Here is a 6497-nt window from a genome sequence, read left to right as displayed (position 1 = left end):
AGAATGAGAGAGGAACTGGACGATCGTCGATGGAGCCAATAGACGAGTAGTTTGATTTTGCCGGTATGGTAAAGAGACGAGGAAGGAGCGATAAGAAGAAGGGTGTCTCTCACCCTTGGATCGAGCGAGGGGAATAGAATGTGCGTGCGGAATGTGCTTGAGAAGGGAAAAACGAGCTTTAGGTACGGAGAAAGCTGTATGCGAGCGAGCTTTCAGCGCGAAAGCTGCCGTAAAGCCGGCCGTTTCAACGAATGTTAGGAATATCTATCTCCACGAGCTAAATCCAGTATATACATTGTAAGAATAGGTTGAATGGGGATCGCGCGCCGGGAGATTCTAAAGAATATCGAATGCGGCTACATATTCCTCCGTCGTGATCTCCAAGAGCACCCAGGGTAACTCACACATCCGTTTATACAATAATATTACGCCCCTTGCTGCACTTTTGAACTTTTGATCCACCCTGAGTTTCTCGATATCGCCGCCCGAATCGGGCCTGTGTCGTGTCTTCTTCAAAGTTCGGAGCTATCGGTGTTATCACGCATTTGATGGGATATCCCCGTTGAAAGTGGATACTGATCGACCCGCGAGAATGATATAAACGTCGAGATATGACGCTTTTATTACGGAGTTTGTCGTGAAAACGGTCCTCCCTTCCTCCCTTAAACACCTGCATCTCTCGTTTTTCCTTCTTTCGCGGGGGGTTTATTACTCCGCGAGTTATCTCGCGAATGTCTCGCAAATCTACGACTATTAAATCGCCCATTGTACGATTATGTTTTGGCTCGACTGCCAATCTTCTTCTTCTTTTTCCTTTGGATTGATTGGCATCGTCGGTTCTATCTTCAGATAGCCATAAAGAGGTTGATTAAATACTTTTCTTCTTCTTTAAATCAAGGACTTGATACGCAGTTAAAAATAGATTAAATTCAAATCTATAGGTAAAATAAGATTCCAAAAAAAATTTCAAAAAGGACACATTTAAATACGTCTATTCTTCTGATTGCCAATCATCAGATGCAATTACCATCGTCCTCGTTGAGCTGTATATTTATATGTGTGTGTGCGCGAGTGTTCAGCGACGTGCACTCTTTAATTTATGAAGAAAGTTCAAACGAGCTGTCTTATTCCTGCGCTACAAAAAAAAAGGAAAGTACGAACTCATCGATCTCTCTGTATAGACTGTTCAGTCTGCGCGCGATCAGGAAGTTCCGCAGGAGCATGCTCAAAATTTCGACGATAGTCGCACGGTGGGCACGTCAGCCGTAAATCGTCGTTACCAAAATTGGAACGCGTTTTCGCGCGTTTGGTCGCAGGCTGGACCAAAGTGGGTTACCAGATAGCGCGCCTTTTCCGCCCCTTGATAGGCGACAACGACGTCCTACGAAAATGTAAAAAAAAATGTCTTATACATACGTAATATGTATGTATGCATATGGGACTTGCCGTGTGTTTTATGCCTGTTTTATGTCTTCAATTTTTCGTTTTTTTTTTTTCACTGACGAGAGTGTAGCGTAAATTAATACATTAATTTCTCGGTGACGTTATTGCCCCGTTCCTCCCCGTTCCATCGTTGAACGAATCACTGTCACTGTCGGATTTGAATTCAAAAACGAGTTAAACTGAAGTTGGACATGTGACACGATGCCTTGTCAAGGGAATGGCAATCTACGCTTGGAAATATTGCATTTGGTGTCTACATTTAGAGTCATCACGTTTTTATACTTTTAATCATGTTAAATTTTGCAATAAAATATTTGATATCGTAATCTCTTTTTTATGTTGGATTCATCAATACCTGTAAACAAATGATTTTATAAAGAATGTGTAATTACTGTACTCTTTGTTGTTTTTTTTTTACACATTGCATATGAAATATTTAATATTTAGAAAGCTAATCACTATTAAATCTTATTAAGTTTTAATTACTATATAAATAATAAAAAAATATAGATATTTTTTATTTTTTAAAAAACCTATGTATGTATGATACACGTAAGCAAAAAGCTATTGGTGTATAAAAAATAGTTGAATGTGTATTATAAAAATCTATTGAGGAACTAAAAGCCTGGAAAAAGCACGGAAACACGATTACATATTATATTTCCGCTTTTGTCTTTATGGAAAGTAGAAGACATTACATAAGAGCGCGGTTACATAAAGTAATCAAATATTATCCTCTATTCATGTATATTTTCTTCGACAATCTCGTAAAAATGCGATGAAAAGATTTTTGAAATAGGAGATTATTTATTTTTGATGCTCTATCGATGTTATTTGATACTATATTAAATATAATTTTTTTTAGGAGCTCATACGTAAATGGATATTTATTTATTAGAAATTTTATAATTGCGTAATTTCAAGACGTCAACTAAAAAGGGGGAAAAATGTGCGTTTTACGCAAGTACCTCAAAAGAATAAGGAACGTATTATCGATCAAGCAATACCTATTGGAGTGGAAGCACAACGAAGACGAGTCGTATGGACGGAAAGTAATTACGGCTATGGGCTTGTCACGCAAAAATGTTCTGCTAGTCGTAAGCTTTTCAGAGTTTTCCCGTGGTTCAATGCTGCTCCCTTGAATTCTCCTTCAAGCCAGACGAATGAAATTAGGTTTCCGGTATCGTTCGAGCTTAAACGAGCTGTGGATTTTCTCAGTTTCTTCTCGCTGTTAGTTTTTCCCACTTTTAAAAGTAGTATGTGGTACCAATTGTACTTGAGAGGAAAGACTGACTTTAGTGCTATTTAATCTAACTTTTTATCCCAAAAATTAGATAAACATATAATAATATTTCACCGAAAAATATTATCGCTTAAAAAGTTACACCGCAATAAGACGCGTTTTCTAGAATGCAATAAATCGTTCATCTTCTGACAATTTGAAGATAGTATTTTATATAAACAAGATTTCAAGCAATTTTAATTATTATTATTATTCAATTGTTAGTATTGGTGGTGTGTCATAAAATCTTTTCCGCACATTTTCTCTGAAGAGGATTTTTCCTTCCTCGCCATAACAATGCATTCAATTGTCTAAAAGACCTTTCCGGCTCAAATGAACCGTAGTTTATTCTACTTGTCCGCCCATTCGCGTATCTCGTCTCCTTCTATCTTCTTAATCGACCAAGTTGACGCTGACAAAGTAACATTGCTGCTTTTAATGCGATGCTGATGATCTTTGCCAATATTAATGATAAATCAAAGCTATTATACTATTATTACTCTTTTTAATAAATTTATAATTTTTTAATAACTATACGTCATCAAAAGATATTTTGTATCTACCTTGTAAAGAATATTTTTGTATTACTTGTGCAATTTTTTGTTTATTTTAGTCAATGAATTAATGAGAAATCTCAAGTAAGAGCAATTTCGAATAATATTTGTGGAAATTAATAAATTAAACGCACACATACACATTTTCTTCGTAATGTACTTTATATTTCCCGTAAGAAAAATCTAGATCTTAATTACTTAGCGAAATCTTTCTCTACATATTGCACTTTTAATGTTGTCTTATCATGCAATTACGCTCGGAATAATTTATAAATCAATAGATATTTTTTCAATATTTTTTAATTTCGCTCTTATTGATAACGTCTGGAAACGAGGTCTGACTGTTAAATAACATGATTTTTGACATTACAACCGATCGCGTTAAGGAGAATCGTGGTAGAATTTATAACCACTGTACCTAATGGTACAGTTTAAGCCTACGGTCGATTGTGCCACCAGATATTCACGTGGTATAGAATGCAATATGCTTTGTATTAATCCCTGGAAACAGACCTATTCGCTGTGTCTGGCACGTATGCTAGTTGGCACTCGTAGGTCCGTAATTCACTATTCACGAGATAAATGTCGGAACAAATCTAACGTAGATCCTGGAAAAGCTTCGTCACGCATAATCGCGATAAACTCTTTCAAGATTAATAATCACGATACATTAAATAGAAAACAAATTACGCGGTACATTAAAGCAGCTACAATGTGAATGTCAAAATCTACTGTATATATCTACACACATATATTTCCATAATTTTAATATACAGTTGAAATATTATTTTGTACTTTTCTACTTACGACTAATTTTTTCGAGGTAGATAAAAAATTACATTTATTAATAAAAATTGCATGTATACTCTAAAATATAATTCTTGCTTTATGCGACTAATTTTCTGACACATTTCGGCGCATTAGAGTGAAGACACGTGTTGGAAAGCTAGCCGATGCGCAATTTTGTCGTTTTTGGAAAACTGGAATTCGAATGGGAGAAATTAAAAATCACCAAGGTGTAAAGTCCATGGAACCGAAATGCGCGATCGATATGAATTTAATTAAAAGCTAGTCGCACGATGTTTACCATTTACCACGGTGTGTGTACTTGTTTCGCATTGAACGTTTCAATATACACGCAAATATATCTCCGTGCCAGCTTGGCCAAGCATGACGATACGTGCGGCGATATATCCATTTATCGCTCGCAGTTATGAATGCTCGATATCCACTCGCGGACATATGAAGATAACGAAAAGTCCTGATAGCTGCGCGGCAATCTGTTTAATTTTATGAGATTCCCGCTGGCGTGCCGATATATATAAATCGTTTTATACGTAGAAATTTATGTATATGTATGTATACATATATATATATTTTTATGAGTAATAGAAAAACTAATAAGAACCCCAAACGCGAGATAAAGGCGCAAGTAAAAGACTCTTAAATAAATAATATTTGTTTGAAATTAAACGTTTCGGTCTCACTTCGAACCATTTTTAGTAAACAGAAGTAGTATAAAAAATAAAAAAATAAAAATATGAAAAAGTATGTATAAAAAAATACAGAAAAAAGTGGAAATTAAAATTTAATTAATACATATACGTTGAGAGTAGATAAAAGTTAACCGTTTTTACCGGTTTTAAACCGTAAATAGTTAGTAATTTAAACTGTTATTACTGGTTGTAAAAAACCGGTTTAAATTATAAACTGTAAAAAAATTAAATTAAAAAATTAAAAAATTGAAATTTTCAGGTATTTTTTTTCAGCAGAATTGGACAATCGAATGGACGTTTCATGTCTACGGAATTTATTGTGGAACTTGTTATTTTTTTGGCGGAATAAAATAAATACCTTGCGGTTATGCAAGGTCGGGCTGGTGCGAGAATAGTTTGTTTTCTTATTCCATGAGCGAAAGCTTCGCGCTTGAAGGTGTGGCGTCGAAAAATATGCGACATTTATTTTGTTTATTCGCAGTCATACGCGGTTTTGTCGTAAAATACATATTGTCGTAATCTTTCGAAGAAATATTTTCTTACGTGTGCATATTTAGAATGTATTTAAAAAAAGTGTAATTTTATATCCTTGCGGCGCTCAGGAAATAACGTTCTTTAATGGCACTCTGTGGTAAAGCCATCGCTTTTCGTTTATGACCAATTAACATTCGCTTCAGAGATAAAAGCTTAAATAAATTGGCTAATTGTGAGCTATACTTTCTCTTCTTCTCTTTCTCTCTCTCTCTCTCTCTTATCTGTATTATTCAGTCACAATCGATTTTTGTACGTAAATATCTTTGCGTTAATTGTTCTGTTATCTGTAATCCTATGAAGAACAATTCCAATGTTTCCTTTAATATCACAGTAAACTATTTTAACGTTTAAAGACGAGTGAAATTGCTGAAAGTAGAAATTGTTATTTTCAAACAAATCAGAACAAACTTACTGTATATTTTCTTAAACACAGTTAATTATAGAAGCATAGATTAAATGATGACTAGTTTTAGCTTCCTTTCGCCACGATTGCGTAACGCTTCTACTTTGAATTTTGTATTATATCGCATTTATGTAAAAGATGATGCAGATTTAAGTGACTTAAAAATTTTTGAATTTCTAAAAAGTGTTCTTTAATGCACATCGTATACCATTAACCTTTTCAAACTGTCGAGCGTTGAATAAACTGGTAATGAATCTATTTGAATGCTGTTTGAAACTTGCCGAGGTTGAGAATCTGCTGTTTCTTGTCTATTAATACGAGCGACTCTACTCTAATTTTTGTAATAAAATATATATTTTCAGTAAATAAAATATTCGCCTTTTTCTTATTTTCTTTTTATTTGTGTACTAGTTTTCAAAAGGGATACAGAAGAGATGTTTCTGAAATATCGTTCATCGACCGTATATCGATAATTGAACAATAAATTAAACAAGTACTAAACTTTATAGCTTAACTGTGCCTCTCGAGGAAGCGAATAATTTAATCTTTCTTGCTCGACCATATTTCGTGTATTGAATAATTTACGGTTTCAAAAATACCGTACTCGTAAAATACGTTACGTTTTTTATTTAAAGGATACCGCCTATGAAAATTTAGCAGATACGTTTTTGAAATCTTCGAAAGATTAAATTATATTAAATTTCTCTCTAGTTTTAGCTTAATATTTAGCTGCTTTGTGTGTGTGTGTGTGTGAAAAATGAAGAGAAAAAAGAATGTAAATATTT

This window comes from Prenolepis imparis, unplaced genomic scaffold, assembly GCF_030444845.1.
Source record: "Prenolepis imparis isolate NDT839.2.m4 unplaced genomic scaffold, iyPreImpa1.0 SCAF_8, whole genome shotgun sequence".
Lineage (NCBI taxonomy): Eukaryota > Metazoa > Arthropoda > Insecta > Hymenoptera > Formicidae > Prenolepis > Prenolepis imparis.
The sequence above is the reverse complement of the archived record's forward strand: the minus strand, read 5'-3'. Positions refer to the sequence as shown.